Source organism: Aquila chrysaetos, chromosome 9, assembly GCF_900496995.4.
Source record: "Aquila chrysaetos chrysaetos chromosome 9, bAquChr1.4, whole genome shotgun sequence".
Lineage (NCBI taxonomy): Eukaryota > Metazoa > Chordata > Aves > Accipitriformes > Accipitridae > Aquila > Aquila chrysaetos.
In genome coordinates this window covers 886,413-908,473 of record NC_044012.1, presented here as the reverse complement: position 1 = coordinate 908,473, position 22,061 = coordinate 886,413, and the positions used below count along the sequence as shown (strand labels likewise).

Here is a 22,061-nt window from a genome sequence, read left to right as displayed (position 1 = left end):
TATGACTTACCACATTCTGATAACTTACATGTGTTTCAGCATGTTAAAAGTAATAGGAATATTCAAGTATATCATTGTAGCTTGTCCTTAATTTACTTAAAATCAAAGTTTTTCAGGGTCACAATGCTTACAGAAATACTTTGGTGTTGACTGAAAAGAAGGGTGTATGAGTATATAATCTTAGCAGTTACTGATTTTTGAAAGAACAATTCAGTAGCAATAAGACTTTTTTTTTGCTGCAGAGCCAGAAGATAGATAATGAACTTCGGGCAGTGTTATGTATCTTTGTATTTAACTGTGAGTGTTAATAGTATGGAGCATTATCTAGTAGTTTTCCTCATTATATCTAAGGAATTATTTTTTAAGGTATTTTCCACATCATTACAGTGATACAGCTGTTGGTGTGGAGGAATGTTCTTGATCAATATTCATTTTAATACACATTAATGAGTGGAAAATTGAATAGTGGTTCACACTCCTGAAGGTGGTATTCTCTTCAGGTACACAGCTGGAGGGTGACATTGCTTGAGGCACTATTGGTTGCACTGGGTACTGTTGCAGGTGGTGATAAGCCATGCTAAAGTCAGATGTTCCCACTAAGTGGAACTACAGTGTGCTTATCCTCCATCACATTCATTTGTTTTTCTAATCCAGATATATCTTATTCAAAATCACTATCCTAGATTTTCTACTTTTCTCTTGATTCATTTCCCCTTGCTTCCTGGATCTTGAATCTAGCTCCATAGAGACTACCCCTTGACTTTGCAGTCTTGCCTTCCATAGTTAAGTTTTTTCCTGTCTTCTTTTCCCTCTACCAGTTTTGGGGATTAGATTTTCACTTATGCTGTGGGTGCCTAATCTATTTAGACTTCTATGATCCTTTATCCTATTGAGTTTTGGTTTGTTTGTATTTTAAGAGTCATTTTCTGTTGTGTGCAGCTCCGTGCTCTGTTTTTGTGTTGGTATCTGCCTGGTGAAAATGCCTCTCATTGTAAGTGACCTCCTTCTCCTGCTATATTTTTCTCTCTTTCAGTTCAGGATATCAGAGAAGAATAACAATGTTTTTTACAGCGAAGGTCAGAGGAGTAGGGAAATTCTAGGCATCTAGCCCAGCGCAGAGAGCTCCTCACTCTGGAGCAGCATGCTATTATGTCAGTTGCAAATGATGTCACTTTTCACTGTTGGAAATAATGTCAGATATTAATTGAGATTGTAATCTAATATAGTTCAATGTTTGGAGATGACAAGATATGTTTGGACTGTTTAAAATTGCAGTACCATCTTATCTTGCAAACCCTGCAATCTGTTCTCAACTTTTTGAAAAGGAAATATAATGTATCTGCTTACTGCTTGAAGCTTCTTTTCCTCTGCAAAGTCTTTTCCAGAGAGAAAAAATTTACTGACTGGATATTTCAATTCTTATTAATGTCTGTATATTTTTAATTTTTGAGCCCAGAAATCTGAGCAATCTGCGAAAACTGTCCGTGTACCCCTATTCTGTCTATTTGACACGGGCAATTTTAATATATGACAGATGTTTGAAAGGTAAAACACTTTTTTTTGGTGATTAGTTTTGCCCTGATTGGCAGATTTAAAAATAAAACTAAAATATTGTTTTGACACACAACAGGAGGAGAGTCATATAATCTATATTTAGTGCCTCTTTCATATGGTTTATAATGATTGACTCTTGGGCCTTATCTTTCTGAAAATGTCAACTGGTGCTTTCTTCAGAAGTGTTCTTCCGTCTGCAGCTTTTGTTACAATGTGGTTCATGTTTTTCAATCTCTGTATCAGAGTATTAAGGAGTAGAAAGAAGGGGTCTATTTGTTTGGTAGCTTTCCATTGTTTTTTCCATGCAGAAATATTGATTACAGAAGTAAGTTGGGCTGATTTGGCTTTTATATGAGGGCAGGAACACAAGATGTTTGAGACCAGCACTCTGTATCGCCATGCCCACAGTGCCTTTTGAGCGTAAACTCAAAACTATGGCGAGCACAAACCCACCTTGTGTTCATAGTCCAATCTGAGTTGAGTTTGGCTTTGGTCATACGAAAGGAGGGGAAACTTGAGCCTGCAAGGCTGAAGTCAGCCCCTCACGTCCCGTTAGACTGCCTGGCTGTGACCATGGTGCTGCTTCTCCAGCCAGGTCTGCTGTCCCGTGTCACAGATTGCCTTGTAGTGATGTCGCCCTCCTGCCATTGAGCAGAACAGGTCACTGGGCTCTACCCTACAGCGTGGGGAATTTCTGTGCCAGACAGCCATGTGGTGGCTGGAGACAGCGGAGCTGCTGGCTCTGACTGTGCTGCAATGCAGGTGCCTGCCCACCACGTCCCCCAGGCAGTAGCTGGGTGCTGGAGGAACGGGAAGGGGGGTGGCCTGCTTTGCGTGCATTCGGTCAAGTGGGGGACCAGACTGTGCAGGGAGGCATAGAAGGGTGACAGTAGGTTAATGCTGTCTGCATATAATATTATCGTTGTCCCCAAATTCTAATATTGTAGCAGAACACAACATTTGAGATGCCAGTATTAGCATGATACCAAAATATGGTACTGTGGAGCCAAACTAGTGCTATTGCAACCTCCCTCGTAACATACCTTTAATTTTAGATTAGAAAGGAAGACCATAGGAGCAGTTTTTGTCAGTCAAATGGACAAGAAAAAAATTCTACTTGTTCACATCCAACCCCTACTAAATTTGTGTTTTTCATTTATTTGTGTTAGCTACTTTCTGGATTTATCCTGAAGGAGAAGTGGAATTACTGAATTAATGCCCAGGAAGTGAGTATCCTGTGTTACATACTCCAGGCCAGAAGTCCTTTACATATATGGTGAGAAAACCTCTTCCTTTGTATTTCCAAGCTGAGTTCCAAGTGCAAGTATTTAGTATTATTTAAATGAGTTTTTTTGTAAAAGCTGTCCATTTTTCAGCTTTCAGTCTAATGCAGTCTGAAGGTGTGTGAATTGTGGCCACAGTGTGAGTTTAAGGCTTTGGCACATAGGTTAGTGAATTATGTATTTTCAGAACATAGGTCTGTGTTTGAGCATTTAAAGACCATACCAACAATAATAACTTTAGCAATAATGATAATCTTCATAATTTTTTCTGGGGCGGTTGCAGCAGTAAGTGATCTGCCTGGGTTAATAGCCACAGAATATGTACATGATTTCTGCCTGAATATGCATTTTTTCAGGGAGAAGCTTTGTTCCAGACTCTTATACTGTCCTGGGAGAGTAATTTCTGAAAATACGATATAAATGCAAATCTGTGTTTAAAAATACTGAAACAACTGTGTATATTAGCTGGCTGCTTGCTACGGTATATTGTTTCCTCAGTAAGTTTGCTGATGATGTAGACAGTTGTAATTTTATTTTGATGTATTCAAATATAGTATGCAATACTATTTATGACAATATAAGATTTTTGTTTTCTTCATTATCTAGCACTGGAGTATGCTTTGCTTCTCTGTCATCAGTGCTATGGTGGTCTACTTGCACAGTTGAATTTTGGCCGAAATAACTTGAATTGGAGGGGTGGGGGGTGGGAAAGAAGGCTTGCACTGGAGTATGCTTTGCTTCTCTGTCATCAGTGCTATGGTGGTCTACTTGCACAGTTGAATTTTGGCCGAAATAACTTGAATTGGAGGGGTGGGGGGTGGGAAAGAAGGCTTCTCTTCACTTTGTGCTAATAGTATAGACAGGTTTGTGGAATCACTGCAGCAAGTTTTAAATGATGTATGAAATGAAAAATTCCTGTCTGATGCACAGAGCGAATACAGCCATTGCTGTCTATGAAATCGCAGCTGCAAGATGCTATTTGTTCTATTAGTGTTTCAGACATGGCAACTTTTAATTTTTTAAAAAACTCTTATGCTTTTATGTGAAAGACGTAAGTCTTTCACAGAAACACAAATTTGTTAGAAAAAATCTTTTAAGATGCTGTGTCAATAAATATCCTAAGGAAGTTTTCTAGGGTTTTGTATGTTTTTGTTTGAGCCTAAGCAGCATTACTTTACAGTATGATATGTGGATATGATGATGGTGGTGAGAATACTTTGAACTTTCCTAAACTAAGAATTTTAAAAGCTGAATGATAGGATTCAAGACCAGGAGTCCAGTGAAGTAGTTTGTTTGAGAGGTATAGTGAGTTTAGGAACTAGAGTGGAGGTAAGAGTGATATCCAATGGGGAATCAGGTGTTCCAAGTTTTGTGGGGTGTGTCATATATTTGCATGGTTGATACAGAGTAGGAACTCTTGGGCGGTGATAGAGACACAACCTTCTTTTCCAGTTTTCTGTCTTAGTCACCCAAACTTTTACCGTGCACTTAATGACATATGGTTCCTGTGGGGAAAAATGAGATTATTTCAATTAAAGCATACATACGAGGATCCAAAGTAACATTACCCTGATGAGTTAAACATTTGTATTTCCTAGCATTTGAGTTTGATATGACCGTTTCATCCTGAAAAAGTAGTTTTGAAAGTTTATTTAAAGAACGTGTGCATAGGTAACTACATACATGTAAAATATACAGAATTATATGTATATAGTGTAAGAACACAGTGTAAGAAATGTGTCCAGATACGAGAGCATTGTGGCTGATAAAAGTATTTGTATATTCCAAAAGAGAAAGCTTGGAGTTACTTGGCTTGCTGCCTAGGCTTCTTCCTCTGAAAACATTAGCTGCTTCTTTTTAAAATATATGTTAAACTTACCTCCCAGGTACATCTATTTTACACTTTGTTATAGACTTATGGTTACAGTAGAAACTATATATTAATTAACTATTTTTAATCTAAATTTTCAAAATATCCAATAAAATTCTTTAAAACCATGAGAAATTATAATCCAGTGGTGTCAGTTAGTTTCAGGGTCTTTTCTCTAGTGGCCTTACTGCCCTACTGCTAAGTCTGTTCTCATCTTTCCTATGCAATATTTCAGATAATCGTGAAAGGGTATGAAAAACCTGCTATACTTTTCTCTTTCACAAAGCTTACCTGTGACAGAAAATCTAAAAAATTGGCTCTGATAGGACACCCATGTCAAACACATATCAAATGCAGTTGTTTTCTTAAAGGGAAAAAAAAAAAAAAAACAAACCATCATGAATAACATTTTGTTGGATGAAAACACTCCCCCCCCGCCCCGAAATCTTGAAAGTCTCAAAGATGCAAAAGGGTTTCTGTATCATTTATGATTCATAAGTGGATCAGTGTTATTAAAATCCACAGGAGCCCTTTGTTCATTTAGTCAGTCAAAGAGCTGCCCATCAGTCACTGTTCTATGCAGGAGCATCCTTCTGCAGGTTTCAACTGTTTTTTCAATAACTCCTTGGTGTAAAAAAAATCAACTAATTATGCCAGTGAAGTACAAAGATTATTAACTCCAGAAGATTTTTGCATCTTAGTTTTATAGATGACCAGAAGTGATCTCTCAAGCACAGGAAGCAAGTTATAGTACCCTTTCTGCATGGAGTCTTTGCATATGTATGTCTCCAAGCCTCTTATCATATAATTTTGTTGTGTTTTTAAATTGCTAGTTGTCAGGATTTTTTACAGTAATATTGAAAACAATTAATACTGGAAGGAAAATAATTTTTATATTGTGCTATCAGGTTTCTTAGGAGAAAATAGCATCTGAAGAAATTGAAAGCACTTTCATAAATCTTGCCTCATTGTTTATTTTAAATTTTTTTTAGTATTTTCACATTGTGTTTCTGTTCTCAAAAAATGTGTACTTTCTTACAGCTTTGCTGTTCTGCTATGCTCATGCAAGCAACCTTTTAAGTGTTTAGAAAGAAAAAAGATTATAAGAATGGGACAGCGTATAGATGGCTTTTAAAGCTGGCATCTAATTTGTGTGTTTTCATGATAGTCAGTATTGCCCTTTTCTTAGTTTCCCAGTAGTGTTTCCTTCATTCAATATCTGGGACTTCAGAATTGCCTGACTGATACACCTAGTTGAATTTCCCATCTTCTGTGCTATCCTGTCAGAGCAGGAGTGCAAAACTTAATGAAGTGATGAACAAAAACCTAGATTCACTGATGTTGGATCGTACTTTCATATCGCCAATGTTTTTTATGCCCTCCTTTCTCCAGGTCTCCCAAACCAGGATCCTAGTCTGCGCTTCTGGTATTTCATTCTCTTCCGTCACACACAGCTGAACTCCCTGCTGCAGTTCTGCATGTGCAAGCCTGTGCTCTCACTCTCCAGCAATCTGTGTTGTTCAGGTCTGCTTCTTTGCTGAGGATCAGGTTCAGAAACTTCTGTAGGCACTGTGGAACAGCCCACTGCTGTTAGGTAGCCTGTTGTCGCTGTGTCAGCAGGATTGGGTTGTTCGGAGAGCTGGCTGCCGACCACCTGCTTCCTGGTGAATACCACCGCTGTAGCTGGTTGGGGTACCTGTTTACCAGGAATCAGCTTTTACAAACTGCAGTTACTGTACACTCGGTTGTGGTCACATAACTGCCATTTGGCTGGGACATAGCAGTCAGTTTCTGACACCTGATTCTTGGTGAGTACTTCTTCGCAGTGTCTGCTTATCTCAGAGTAAGCAGTCACAGAGAAGTGGCCACTGCACATAGCTTAGTAACGGGGGGAGCAAGAGCTGGTCTGCTCAGTGTTCCTGGTATCTTCAGTCTCTCCAGCTCTTGCCCTTCTTCCTCTGTTGCAGCAGTTTACAACTCTTTGATTCTTATAATGCTCTTCTCATACCTGCCTTTTCCCAAACTCCTTTTGTTATCACCTCAAAAAGTTCTTGAATCCAGAGCCCCTGTAGGTAGCCCCTTGAGTGAGCAGCCAAGGTGGGTGGTTGTAAGCTGCTGTAGTCATCTTTCAGCTTCTGAGTAAAGCTGGCCATGTTCATACAGGGGAAAAACCAGAGCATCAGACAGAACATTTTTGTTCTCCTCTTGTTCTCTTTTCTTCAAGTTGTCTTGGGTTAAATTACTGAATTTCTTTGTATCTTGGTCTTACTCCCTGTTTTGAAATCTGTAGAGGGCAATTATTCTTTTTTAAAGTATTGATTATTGTTTCAAGTATTTGTTAGCATACGAAAATGTGTTTTGTTCTTATGAGGAAACTGTTCTTCATTCCAGATTATAATTGTCTTTTGGCCTTCAAGTTGAAAATTAAGGTGTTGCCTTTATGTTGATTTAGTGTAGAAAACATTTTTTTATGTCTTATTACAAATATTAATTAGACTTTGCTTTACTGGAAATGGGTGATTTGAGAATGCATATACTGCGGAAAAAAGAAATAAGGCGTAGCGTGATAGTTACAGGGCAATTATATAGTAGACTGTGATAAAATAAGGAGCGATAGCATGAGTAAAACAGATAACCTTTTTTTTTTACTAAAATTGTTTGACGTAAAAAAAGGTCTGCTTAGTTACTGCAAAGCATTTAATACTGAATCAATGGTTTTGACCAAAATTGGGCGTGGATATTAGTCTCTGAAAACCCGATAGAAATAGCATTAGAAATTGTGACTTAAATTTCTAGCATGAAAAAAAAAAATGCTTATAAAGGAAAAAGTTTTTATTCTCTGTGATAGCCAATAGATTGCTTCATCTTACTGTCATTTAGCTGAGCTTCAGAGCTGCTTATGGCAAAAACCAAATCCTTACATTTGTTTTAAATGAAATGGAAGAATAAAAGTAGTCTGCTACTTAATTTCTGCTTTATTTAAAAATGGCAAAATTTTTGAAATTAAAAATATTTATTGGCGAAACCATCTGGACTGATGAATTCAAGAGCTTGAGTGTTGGAAAATCAGGAAGTGTGTTGCAAGTCAAAGGTAGAAATGCTATCTGGAAATTGCTTTCTAAGCAGAAGGGAAAAACTTGCAGGAATGGGCTGTCAACCTACTTGCAAAAGAAACTGTCCCCCAAAAAACCCCTGCATGCACACTGTTCTGCACCCCCCCCCCCCCCACCACCCAAGACAGAGTAATGGGAAGTTAATACATAATGGGAAACAAGTTACAAATTGTAGTAATCAAGTGGAACAAAATCATCGTTACAAAAAAAAAAAAAAGTAGTCAAAGGTTCCATAGTCTCATAACCAAAAAGAGAAGAACTAGCAGAGTGTTAGGATGGGCTTAAGGATAGCTCAGGCTTGTTTGAAACTTCTTCAGTACTAAAAGGGTTAATGTGCTTTCAGTTAGGGAGACGGTAGTGTCCATCCAAAAATTTTGAAAGGACTGCCACGTAGAACTGTATGTTCTGTATTACAGACTGATTTTCTTTCATGTAAGAAGAATACTGTGGCAACGTGAAGGAGAGAATTAAAGACAGGAAACTTCAGGGAGAAAGGAATAAAATGAACATGCCAAAGATTGACTGTTCCAGAAACATTTAGTTTCTTCCTCTAATACTAAAAAATATTATTAGTAAAAAGTGCTGCAGGCCTGTCCTTTCTTGAGTCCTGTAGAGTGACTGATACAATGACACCATGGAAAATATTTTTTGCAAAAGTAGAAGATTGTTTGTAAGAAGTGTAGTGCAAATAAAAGAGTTTTTGTGTGCTGAAAATGAATTTATCAGGCTGGATGGAAGTTACTTGTTCCTCAAAGATCAACCTTTTTTTTATACTTCTTACTTGTAACTCTTCTAGAAAAACCACACATGGGTTACTGAAATTGGGCTGAAGACTCTGTGCTGAGAGATGCTGTTAATAGAGTGAAAGTTTGGAACATTAAATAGGAAGAACTGGATGACTTTGAAGAAGTAATGAAAATAAGGTGAAATCTAATAGATTCTAGTAAGAATAGCTTTTGCTGTTAGATGAAAGTATAGCATTTGCTAGGGATGAGGGGGTGTTAGCTGACAACTGTATGACTGTGCCACCAACATGATGTGTTAGTGAAAAAGCCAAGTGCAACCCTAGGACACATGAAGGAAAAAGTAATTCCAGAGAGGTTAGCAAAATACTAGTGCCATTGTAATAGCAACTGGCAAGAGCTCATCTATTTACAGAGGAAAAATGTGGCAATGTGAAATCAGGACTATCTTTTAGTTGGAGAATAGTGCACAGGGGATCTCTATCTAATCATTACTCAGGGCTGTAACAATTAACATTGAGTCAAGACTTTGTTTTTCTTTAACAAGGAAAGTACAGTAGGTCATTTCTCCTAATGATGCTCTCTGAAAGTGTTCGATATAAATGATTTGATAATCTGACAAATAGGAAGAATAACATGAAGTGTAAGATTAGTTTTATTTTTTTTCTAATGAAATGTGTTAGAGATACTATGACACTGGTAGCAGGTGGAAGAAGAAAACAGTTCTTGAACTCTTTACTGAATTGATATACTAATCAGAATGACTTTTCCAGAAAAGAAAGAAGAGTCTCATTTTGCTTGGACTCTATCTTTCCTATTTTCCTTTTTCAGAAATAGAAGATTAGGAGGTGTCTGCACCAATGTGATAAAATGTTCCCGCAAAATTGTATTGTATTTTCGCCTTGAGTTGCTGGCGAAATGAAGTTGTTCACTTTCAGTGCTGCTTTGTTTTTGACCCCTTTTTGTGAATTCTCTGAGGAAAGAAACATATTCCCATCTTTTATAGTAATCAAATTTATCTGGCATCTCTCAGCCTCTTGCATTACTTATGCTACAGTTGGCCAGCCTTGGGAAGGCTTTAGCGGGTTTATTTATTTATTGTTCTAAAGTGAAGGTTTTTGACTTGAGGTCCCCATATGATCCTAGGGGATTTTAAGAGAAAAACTGAAAGTGCTTTCTGCCATTATTTTGATATAGTTATTTTCTGTGAAACTATTAAAAAAAAACCCAACAAAACCACACCACCCAAAACCTAAACAAAAACCCCATGTGTCCAAAATCCCAAAGAAACATTCAGCTATTGAGAGCAAGAAGAAAAAACTTCATTATCTTAAGTTGTGTTGGAAATGTTCTCATTTCATTGTGAGAAGGTCAGTGAAGCTGATGTCATTGCATTTGGTTTCAGTGTGAATTTCAGTTTCGTAATTGTCTGTATGTGCTAATGAAATTTCTTAAACATGTCTAACAGCTTTTAATGTCCCTGTGTTTAGTAAATTGCATCACAACCTGTAAATATTAGCTATCTGGGGCTAGTTGCTATGAGACTAGAAACACCCTTAAATCTTACTGAAGGCAGAGGATCTGGGCAGTTACATTCCGGTGGAACCAGGCAGCTTTTGTAGTTCATGTATTCAGTGTTTTGCTCTATAAAGCCTTGTGAAAAATAGCACTTGCATGTTCATGAAACATAGATGAAAATTCAGCGTAAACAAAACTGGCCCTTGTCCCGTTGGTTGATGGCATTTGTGGGAAGCAAAGTGCAGTTGTGTAAGAATGATATACAGTGAGGCATATATAGTAAATGTATGTATGTTAGATGTATAATCAGCAAGCAGTCTTTTCTCTCTCCCCTTCTCAATGAAATGGGACATGATGCAAACCATCCTGGAACAAATGACTTAAGAAAATTTCAAGCTTCTTACAGGCACAGAGTTTACAGGTGGCTATTATTTTGTTAATATGTTTTGCTTTTTGAAATGTCTTTAAAAACAAGCAAACAAATACATTTCTAGCTGAGTTTATTTTCAGTAAGTGAAGTAAGTTTGAACATCAAGATTTGAATGTATAAAACAGAAACACTGAAGGTGCCCCATGGCATACAGCAGAGATTAAATGAAAGCAAAGCACTAATAGAGAAATGGGTAGTTTTTTGTTTAAAGGTAAAACAGTTGTTTTTGCAGTGGTGCACTTGCAGCTTGAGTCTGCTGAAAACAGCCAGTGGGGAAAGAAACAGAAAGGAATTGACAGTGTTACAGTGGGAAAAACTCTGTGTACTGAAAAAACTGGGGTTTATTGGCTGCTGCTTGCCATAGAGGTTCCATAGAAGGTGTGAGATATGCTGCAGTTAGATATTTTAATTAGTCCTGAAAAGTGTAGTTTGTTCAGTAATTTAATGTTATTGTAAATATTATTTATAGACATACATAAACATGCATCCCGTTTCAAATATTTTGCCTCTTTTCCAAAGGACTTTCCTAAGGTACTGCTTTTGCACATTGTACAATAAACAGGACATTTTCACTCATCACAACGTTGGTCTTAATGTTCACTAGTTTTAAAAACAAACACAACTTTTATAACAAGTCTCAAATGTTTAACTCATCTTTGGAATATTTTTGAAGATGTACCCCACAGTATTGACTGTTAGAATCTTGACCAAAAAAGGGAGCAGCCTCTATTATAAAACACAAGGATCACACAGAAAACATGTTGCAATAATATTAAGTTGAAATGGAAATTGAAGACAAGAAACTCAAATTTAAGACAAACTGTCAATCAGAAAATCAGCCTGAAGAGTATCAGTAGAGATCTGAGAATAGTGCACTAATATTAGTCTTCTGCCTCAGCTCAGTGTAGTATCACCTTAATTTTTTTGTGGTTTAGAATAGATTCTCCAGGCTATTCTTTAAACTAGGTTTAGACAGAGGGAAATTAGCAAAAGGCAACGAAAAGCAAAGAAAGGTAGTGCTACATAAAAATAAGATTTTTGCTGAAAATGCTTTGTCTTTTTTTGAAAACCCATTTCTTTTAGTAGAATGCCTATTGACCACATTCAACTTTGTCACAGCTTCTTTTGTAACTTCTGTTTCTATTGCTGTTTGTTCATCAATTTATTTCTATATTTGAAAAAATGAAATGCTGATTATAAGGGAAATAAAGCTGTACTGGGGTATCATCAATTATTTTGCTTTCAAATACGATTTATTTGACTAACAACCTTAAAAGCTTTGACTGATTTAATTTTATTTTATGCTTATGAAATCCACAGAAGGCTGACCTAGCCATCTTCCTTATCTTCTACTCTGTAAGTCCCAAATGGTATTCCCCCTCTGATTCTTTGATATTATGAAATTTTTCTTAGAGGAGTAAACAATGATAGTAAGAAAATGTTCATATTACATTTTAGATGTACATACCAGTGTAGAGGGATTTTTATTGCAGGAGAAGAATCAAATCCTTGTCACCTAAACTGCTAATTATGTTTGATAAATGTATGGTATATATTTAATGCAAAGAGAATTTAGGAAATAATACACCTTGTGTAATTACAGCGACCGAGCTACTTCCATCAATCTAATTTTTCTGATTCAGGTTCATTTGCATTGCATTATTTTTATTAAATGAGCTTTCAGTGGAAGCCCTGCTCTCTGTCAAGAAGAAGAATCAAATACTGAAATATTTCAACGTGCATAAATCCAGTTTGCACATCACATGCATCATGCATGGCTGCTCCATCGCAATAGGAATGCATACACATTCATAACAGACATGCAACCATGCACAAACATGGCCATTTCACACAGGTATTAAACGTAGCAGCTGAAAAAATGTGCCTGTACATAGTAAATATATGTAACTTCCTGTTATCTTTGGTTGTCTATACATGTACACTTGGTTGATTGGAATCACAACAGTTTTCTAATGCTGTCCTCAATGCAGTGGAAGAATTTGGTGCAGTGGAGTAGGTACTGAAACCCCCTTCCATTGGGAAGTTGGTTATAGTTCCTATACAGTATATTCTAAGGAAAACTGGGCTTCCTCTTGTAACACTAGTCTGGAATGGTCTTGGTTCTCCTAACCTGATTGTATACTCTTGTTCGTCTGATGTTTTTCAAATAGTAATTAAATCATGTTCTGAGCCATTTTAGTGGAATTGTACTGGTTACTGTGTGTTAATAGAATAATTTGCCTATTCAACAGAGTAGGCTATTCCCTCTCTCTTATAAAAGTGAAATAATTGTGTGATTGGGACAGGTGAGGAGAGAGAAAAGGGACTCTGTTACAGGCGTGCATAAGTTTCTGTATCAGAAATGGAATTTTGTGCATTTCTACCTGTTAATGAAACTTGCCCAACTCCACCCAGTATGTTACTGTTCTGACAGTTTTACTCTAAACAAGATCTGATCATTCTGCTCCCCCCCTTCACTTTTGACACAAAACTGCTGCTGATCCAAAACAAGATACTTGTGATCTTAATTAGTATCCCAGAAATGGAGTAACTGTGTAAAGATAACTATCATATCTTTCTCTTTCTGTTCTTTATATCTTTGCACATTTTCTGTCTTTTTCATCTCTGCAGTACTTTTGTGCTGGCACTGTTTTTTCACCATAGTGCAGTGCTGGAAATCTCCTATCTGATACTTAGTGGAAAATAGCCTCTCTTCCCTAATCCTCGTTTCCCCCCACCCAATTTCCAAGCTTCAAATTAAAAAAAAAAAAAAAATTTGGAAACACATTTCTAGAGACAATACTGCTAACTCTTACGATGTATGTAATCATAATTATTACTGAAGATGAATATAAATTTAGGTTAGTGTATATAGGGTTTTATTTAATAATTTTCTTATTGTTACCTGCTATGGTTAATTTTCCATTTGTTGCTCTAGAATGGACTTGCTCTTAAAAATAGAACATTGATATTACATTAATAATTTAATGGGCGAGAGTTGAAATAATTCAGATAGAACAAACAACATATTTTCAAATATGAATCCTTTTATGTAGTATCCAGAATTGTTCTCTGCTGTCAGTATACGTGGAGGTGTTGAGACACACTAGAGTGTCACGCAGCGTTGGAGGTTGTTTTCAGGCACCTGCCTTTTGTGTTTCACATACGTGTGAATTTAGGATCACTTCTAAATATTTGCAACCATAATATTTATAAGAAGTTGATTTGTTAATTACATTAGGAAATGTTCTTTTATAAATAAATGCAATGTGTTTGTAAATGTCTGTAAGAGAAGCTTACATTTGCAAATTGCCCTTGATAAGGCATTTGCGAATAGTGGCGAATAGGCATGGAGAGTTACTGGAGAAGGGTGAGGTTATCTCATAGCAATTGTCTTCTCGCAGCCATTCTTTTATCTCTGGCATCTCCCTTCCGCAGTTCAGGAGCATGTAAACTTTGGAAACGGGAGAAAATAGGGCCTTTGTTATAGTTGTAGCACATGCAGAGAGAAGGAATACTGAAAGAGGGAAAGTAAATAAATGTTTTGGCTGTTCAGAGACCTGCTTCCTGGTAACCGTTACTACCATGTTCTGCATATTATTTGTTGTTCAACTTTAGTTTGTTCTCCTAAAGGCAGAAACTTCTAAACCACCGATTCTTCAAATGCCACCTAGTTGTCTTTGTTTTGTAGCAAATTTTGTTGATGGCCAACTTCTCCAAAAGAACACATAATAAAATGGCCACTGATAGGAGAAGCAAAGAATGTAAGGTGGTTCAATTTGCCATCACTAAGTTTTGTTGCATAGTACAGGTATTTGACTGGGACAGAGAAACAAATGTGGAACAAGAAACAAAACTACGAAGAGTAAAAAGAACTCAGTAGAGAGGAAGAACACAAAGCAGCAGTATTTGGGAAATGAGTGTCCAGTGAAGACAAAGATGGAGGCCAGTGAAAAAAACAAAGCAACCCTTTGAAAGAGGGGAGGATGTTTGAAACCCTAACATTTGTTAAGATGCTCAGGAAACTTTTGAATATTCCCACATTTAAACAAAATTAAAAGAAGGTACTAATACTGTATGTCAGCTGGAAGACCAACAGTAAGCTGTTGACTTGTGGCATTCCTACAGTGGAATGCAAGTCTAAGATGAAAGGCAAAGAGACTGTGTGTAGGGGAAGGCTGGGGGTAAAGGCTCTGTTGCTCTCCTTCAAAATAAATCAGTTCATCTTTGTATCTGGAAATAACATTTTCTGAAGGTTGCACTCAGTTACGTGTACCATATCAGTGTAATAGGTTAACATCCTACTTTACTCTGAATCAAAGAAATGTTGATCATATAGCAAATTTATGACTTTCCCTTGTCTAGGAATCAGTGTTGCTTCTCTCAGTTACTTTAGATGGGACTCTTCAAAAGCAGGAATCTTGGTACTGCAGGTTATCCTATAGTATTTCTAAAAACACACTCAGCAGTCTCAAGCACTATGGTGTTAATGGCTGCTGAAGGATTGGACAGCATTGGAGAAATTTTTATGAAGCAGCTGTCATCTGTCCTTTGGAAACACATAAGAATAAAATTTGGAGTTTGGATTTGCTAGTTGACTCCTTGTTACTGTCCAAGCAGCTCTATAAGTAAAATAAAGCAAATCTTGTAAGTTCTTGCTACTGTCCTGTTAAACACTCTTCTCACACATGACCCTTTTGCAACACAGTGCAACAGACAAAAGTAAAACAGTTTATTTTTTTCAGAATAGTGCTACTGAGTTACAGATTAGTTAAAGTTTTGAGAGTTTCCTTTAAAAGGGCAGTTACTGCAGCTTTGATTACTTCAAAGTAAGTGGAGGATATTCCACATAACTTCATTTAGTGTAATGATTAATGCTAATAGATAAAGACTTTTCCCCCCCTTCAAATAACTGCAATTCATTAAGTCCAGTTCATTGGCAAGAAAGCTGTAAACTGATTGTAAACTCTGAAGTCTTGAGACTAGTTAAAAATAATTCATCATGTGTACCAAGTGCATTAATTCTGTGGAAAAACAAAAAAGAGTAAATAATTTCCATTAGTTTAATGGATATAATGAGATAATGGCACAGTTTCTCTGGTGTGTAATAATCACATGTTTTATTTGAAGAATAAAATACTAGGATACTGTAAAGAACTACATATGGTTACTACTAGTGTAAACAATCATGTTTATTAAACTAAAAGTTTTTCTCAGATCTAACTAGTCACTGGTAATTGTTAAAACTCTTGCATGAGACATCTGATTTTTTCATTTTTTTTTTTAAGCTTAAACCAATAATTAGCAGCAGAAGATAAAATGTGGAAAATAATTGTCTTATCCTGATCAGATGGCCTATAATAACTTGAACTTTTCAGGTTTCTTAGTAGCATGCAACAACTTTGCTAACATGCATATTTGGTCATAAAATTATTATAGTTCAACTCGGCAACCTAATACATTCACTCAGTGATAATTAGAGTGCAAGTATTTCAGTTCACTAGTACATCAAACGAAGAAACAGCAGTCTGCTATCTTGTCTTTGGCAGTGGGCTACCCCAGATACTTCACAAGAACATGTAAGAAACTCTATAAAGTGCAACTAATGGATTATTTCATTGATTATAGATTTTAAGGCCAGAAGGGAGTGTTAAATCATCTAATCTGACATCCTGTATAACACATGCAGCTAAAATTAGCCTGGTTAATTCTGTATTAAGCCTATAAACTTGTGTTTAAATAGAGTATATATTGTGCTGTTTCAACTTGTCTTGATATTTCAAGGCAGGAATAATCTGTCATTTCCTTACTATTCAGTCAAACATTAAAATGTATACCTTTTTGTTTGAATTTCCTCAGCTTCAACTTCTGGATGTTGGTCCTTGTTCTGGATTTTTTGAGATGGAGCCTTTTACTGTCCACTACTTACTTTATGTGGAGGTACATTTATACCTTTGTATTTTCTTTTTGAGAAGTTAAATGTGGTTTGGCTCTTAATTCCTTCAGTATAAGGTTTTTTTTCTTCAGTTTTTCAATAAGCTTTTGATGCTGGACACCAGAATTGCATGCAGTATTCTTGTATAGGTCTCATCAACACCATATACAGACATGAAATCTCCTTCCTATTCAGTTTTCCAGCAACTAACATTACGGTTTTTTTACCCGTACATTACACAGAGATCTTCTTCTGAATTGTTTTGTCTTTATAATTCTGAAATACTCTGTCTTTTTATTCCTAGATGTATTTCTTCTGTATTGGAATATTTAAAAATCTGCAATATTTGAACTGGTCCTGTTAGAGGACAGTAGTAGTTCATACAATGCTGAGTATGATGGTTGCTTCCTCACAGCTTTTACCATTCCCCCAGCTTTTGTGTCACGCACAAGTTTTATCAGCAGTCCTTCACAAACACTGGAAAGCTGATCCTTATTGGCTCCCAACCAAATATACCCAGATGGTGATAACTCAGACCAATATTTTTTTAGACTTGTCAATCAGCTAGTTCTGGATAGATTCTACCCATGGTTTATTGGTAGATTATTGTGCAAATTCATTAATTTGCATTTTTATCAAACTAAAAAAGAAGATAGAACTTTTATCTTTCCCATAGCTGTCAACCAAACTTGTTATCTCATAAAAAATAAAATCTGTGTGGTTGTTGTCTCTCAAGAACTTGGAATTTTGCTGATCCTCTCTGTATTGTTGTACCATGATGAAAGAAATTATCTCCATTAATTCTTTGATGGCTTTAAGTTTACCGTTAAAGCATATTTATATCTAAACTAATTCTTCTGTTTTCCTTTCTGACAGTTGTCAGATTTTCAAAAAGAGGTAGTATCAGTTGTGTGAGAGAGAACTTTACTATTTCAGTGGCTCTGAAGTCATGCAATAAAAGGTAAAAAGGGAATGTTTTTGCTGCCCAAAGCATCCAATTCTATATGCTTTTGAGAAACAGTATAAATTAGTGGCCTGTTGTGAAATTCTCTGGTTAGATTGAATTTTAAAATACATGATAGGGAAAGCTGACTTGTGTATTTGAAAAGGTGTCCAGTACAGCATGATCATATATGCTTCTATTTTTTTTATGAAAACAAAATAGTAAAAATCTATGTGTTATTGTTTTGGCAAACACTTACACCGAAGCTATCTTATTCTCTTATGATTATTTAATAACATCTTCCAGATTACTTAGTATCTTTGATTCTGTTGCAAAGTTGAATAGCTGTTTAACAGTGGAAAATGTTTTGGAATGTTAGAAAAAACACTTTGTAAGGGAAGAAAACTCTGTAAGCTTTTTAGATGACCTCCAGAGAAAGCAGTGGGAAAAATAAGTTACTTTCTCAAGTTTTGGATGTACATTTAAAATATAATCTGGCAATTTTACTGAATTAGTTGAATTTTATTTTCAATCAGTTCAATTTTATTGAACTACTTGAAGTTTTAAACTGTGGTATTTCTGCTATTTACAACAGGAGATGGAAGTTTGAATTGTGTGCTATTAAGCTTTCACTTAAATTAGCTTATTGAGCAATTAACAAGTGTGTTAGGTGATTTAACAAATAGATTAATCACTGTTATCTGCTGGTATAGAGTCTAGAGGGCTAAACTCACCTCTATAATTTGTGCTGGTGTACATTGCTAATGTGTATGTCTCTGATTATTAAATAACTTTGATCAACTCTTTTATAAAATAATTTAATATTGGAATTTTGAGAAAGTATTTTTTAATACATTATCCTGTTTAATTGGAGTAGAAATTCTGTATTTGGCAAAAATTGCAGCCTATTTCAATCATATTTTTCAGGTTGATCAACTGTAGTTTTTACCCAGTCAATCACTAAGAAAATAGTGTTATTTTTAACCTTGAATATATTATGCTTTAAAAAAAAAAAAATCAGTAATTCATAGAAATGAAAATTCTAAATGCTATGAAAGTGCATCTCTGTGAGTGTAATTGATAATGCCTTATAAATTTAGAGTCTTTATAACAGTTTTCTTATCTGACATAACGGTTTAACAGCTGTATACTAGCGAACTTAATTTTATATATAAAAAAAAAATTAACTGAAAATCCCTCTGAACTGTGGTGTTGGCTTTGGTACAGGGCATGAAATAATTTTTCCATCTTACCCCACCGTTCTCCGAAGGTCAGACTTTAAATTGGGCTGTTACTGTCTTGCTGCGGAGTTTCCAAGCTACGTTAATTTTTGGTCTGCCATTGATGGATGGAGCAGTTTGAATTCTGACATGCAGCAGCCTGACTGGAATGACCTGCAGAGGCAGATGTCAGCCTGTTATTTCATGCCCGTTTGTCAGAAAGAAAAAACAGCCTTTTTTTTTTTTTTTTTTTTAGCAGTTCTTTTTTTATACATACAGAGAGCACTTGTAGGTGGATGTGGTCTTTGATATACATACATACATAGAGTCCTATTGAAAAATCATATATATTTATCATTTCTGGAAAACCTGGTTAGGTCTCTTTAGAATTTGTCAGTGACCGATATCAAGAATGTGCATATTCTTGTGTTTTCTGTACTGCAAACAAGTGTACAAGAATAATCTTGAGAATTTATACTATTTCATAAAAAGGTATTATTTTGCCCACAGATAATCTGAGAAAATAACATTGTTCTTTTGTAGAGCAAAAAAAGGTGGTATCTGTCAACTTACAGTTGCAAAAGAATTTCCTTTGTGATCCTGTTTTTGCAGATTCATAGTATATCAGAAATATTTCCTGCTCATTGTCCTAGCATTTTTATCTGAGGATGAAACGTACCCTTATTGGGTGCACCAGAATACTCCTTCTATGTTGGAGCAAAACTTTGATCCAAAAATGAACATGGGGAGGGATTTTTTTCATTAAAATATAGAAAATAATTTAAAGGACTGATGCAGGCAGAAAGAACTGAACTTTTACACTTGAGACACGGCTTGTACAGAGTCCTGAGTGAGAAGTAATTTATTTGGTTGATATGGATGAAAAAATGGAAATACTTAAATTAAAGAATTGAAAATCACTTTAACGTTCAGGGTACCATCTGAGCAGATTTTAGCAAAGCCTTAGAGTGACTGTCCTGCCTTTTTTGCCTCCACAATAGACACTGGCTGGTTATGATCAGAATGAGCAGTGAGTTAACAGGGTCAGAAGCACTGTCCTTTAGGCTTTGCTACTGACATCATAAAACTGAAAGAAATGGAGTGAATGAATTCTGGGGTGATTCTGTGACCGTAATGGACTGAATAGAAGTTTTACCATTGACTTTTATAGGATCAAAATTTTATCTTGTGATCTTTTCTTTATTTGATCATTCCCCAATTAGAACTACTTTCCTTAATAAACTCTAAATTCTTAATTTTAATTTTGATACTAATTATTTGTTTCTAAAATTCACAGATTATATAGAAAACACTTCTAGCTAGAAAAAAAGAAACATAACTCACATTCATGGTCTAGTTGGAATCACGTAAGGGTTAACGCAATCATAAAGGTAACGAAACAGTTGTGCAAATTTGCAGATAATAAAAAAATTCATATTGTATAAGTAATGATGGGTGCAGGTCCATTTTAATGACAAACCCAAATAATTTTTAAGGTTACCTTTTATCATTAATGTACATTTTAATATTGGATAATGTGAAGTCACGCCTTTGTTTACATAAATAAACAAAATAAAACCCCTAAGTTGTGATTGAGATGTAGGACTACAGCCAGAAAAGCATCAAAAAAAGCATCTGAAAAAGTCTTAGTGATTAGGGTAGATTAATAGTTGAACAGGCGAATCCAGTCTTACACTTTAGCCAAGGGAGCAAGTGTAATCCATGGTTATATAATATACAAAGGCTAACATCCAGGAAAACAGGAAAGTAGGAAAAGAGAAAGAGCCTTATCTGTATATAATATAAATAAATACAAGATGTACATTTTTAGCAGCATGTGTAGTCATCTGTTAAAATAGCATAGCTAGAGATCTTGTGGGTCCCCTGTCACTGAATGCCTTGAATTTCAAGTCTGGATATTTTTAAGGCTTTTTCCCCTGTAAATGTAATAGCTAAACTAGAAATATGGGCTTGGTGCAGAGGTTGTTACATGAGTTTGTCCAAAATTATGTGGAAGACAATATTATAATAGCAGTCTTTTATTTCTTGTGTCTTTTAAAATGGAAGCAGTAAATATGGAAAGCTCTGCTGGTGAAGCACTGGGTTAGTGCAGATAGGAAGCCCCAAAATAATAAAAAAAGAGTGAATTTCTAGAAATGTTAATAACAGCAGGGTGGTACTTGTGCTTCCTAATAAGTGCACGGTGTATCTCTTAGCAAATAATATATAGTTGCTTGTTGTAAAATTGGTGCTGAAAAATATACAGGATGACTTATTAAAAAAAAAAAAAAAAAAAAAAAAACAAAAACAAAACAAAACAAAAAAAACAAAACAAAAAAAAAAAAACAAAAACAAACAAAAAAAAAAAACAAAAAAAGTACTGATTTGATTGTTCCTGTGCCTGATAGGAGAAACCTTCTTCCTCATGTCCGTGTACTTCAGGAGTCTTCTAAGATCTCATTCAGAGTGTGGAGTCAATAGCCTCTTCTACCAAATGTAGTGCTATTTTACTTGGGCATTTTATCACTAAAATGCTAAGAGGTTGCTAAAATTACAGCATAGGAGATAATGTAGTGTAATGGCAAGAGCTAGACAAGCAGTTTTGCTTATTGTTGGAAAATTTTTCCGAGTAGGTGAATTCTCTAACAGTTTACAATGGAGTTGTGAACCCCAGCACTGCAAATCTCAGACCACTGACAAGAAGCTTGCTTTTTTTCTAAACTGCTTTTCATACTCTTACTAGTAATAATCCATACTCCCGCCTGGGTCCACAGAGAAAAGGATGAAAACAACTGTGTAGATGCAACATTTAGTAGCGATGAAACTATTCACCCTTTCCTGTTTCATTGTTTCAAGACAAAGGAATGTCAGAAAATTTTACTTGCTTAGTCCCTCTCATGATGTTGCTTCTTCTCTTCCACCAATATGTAGTGTCTCTCATTCTACTAATCTTATCTTATCTCAGTTTATATAACTTCCGTAGAAAGAAACTTTGGTGAGGTTAAGCAGGAAAATACTGGCAGTTGGCTGCTTTTCTATTATGTCAGAAAACAATTATTCCTTTTAGAGTTAAGCTGCTCCCTAACTGGGAAGAGTACTCAAAGTTTCTTGAAGAAATGATTAGTGAATTGAAAGCAAAAATTGCACAGGTTATTTTGTTGCTATAATTTCCATGGATCAGGGTGTTTAAAAATCATTTTATATGGTATTTAAAAAAAAATAATTCTGTAGATGAGTGTTTGATGTGCAAGCTCTAGGCAGTCTGGTGTAGCCCAGTGCTTTTTAGCTTTGTCATTTGAAAGACAGTTGTCACTGGTCTTGCTCTGTGTAGCTGAAACAGGGTTGGCTCCGTTTTTCTTCTGTTTTTCCATTTATGTGTAATTATCCCAAGCTGATGCTGAATGCTGCAGCCTGTTTCTTTATAAGTTTTGTGTCAAATTGTTGCAGATTGC

At 35.7% G+C, this 22,061-nt stretch overlaps 1 protein-coding gene across 1 annotated transcript in view; it reads left to right on the top strand.

Annotated features, from left to right (window-relative positions):
* The window catches only part of ZFHX3 (zinc finger homeobox 3), a 549,811-nt gene that overhangs the window by 96,366 nt on the left and 431,384 nt on the right, over window positions 1–22,061 (top strand). The window contains exon 2 of the mRNA XM_041125823.1: window positions 2,724–2,830. The gene's annotated coding sequence lies outside the window, so the exon portion shown is untranslated. The remainder of the gene's footprint in view (window positions 1–2,723; window positions 2,831–22,061) is intronic.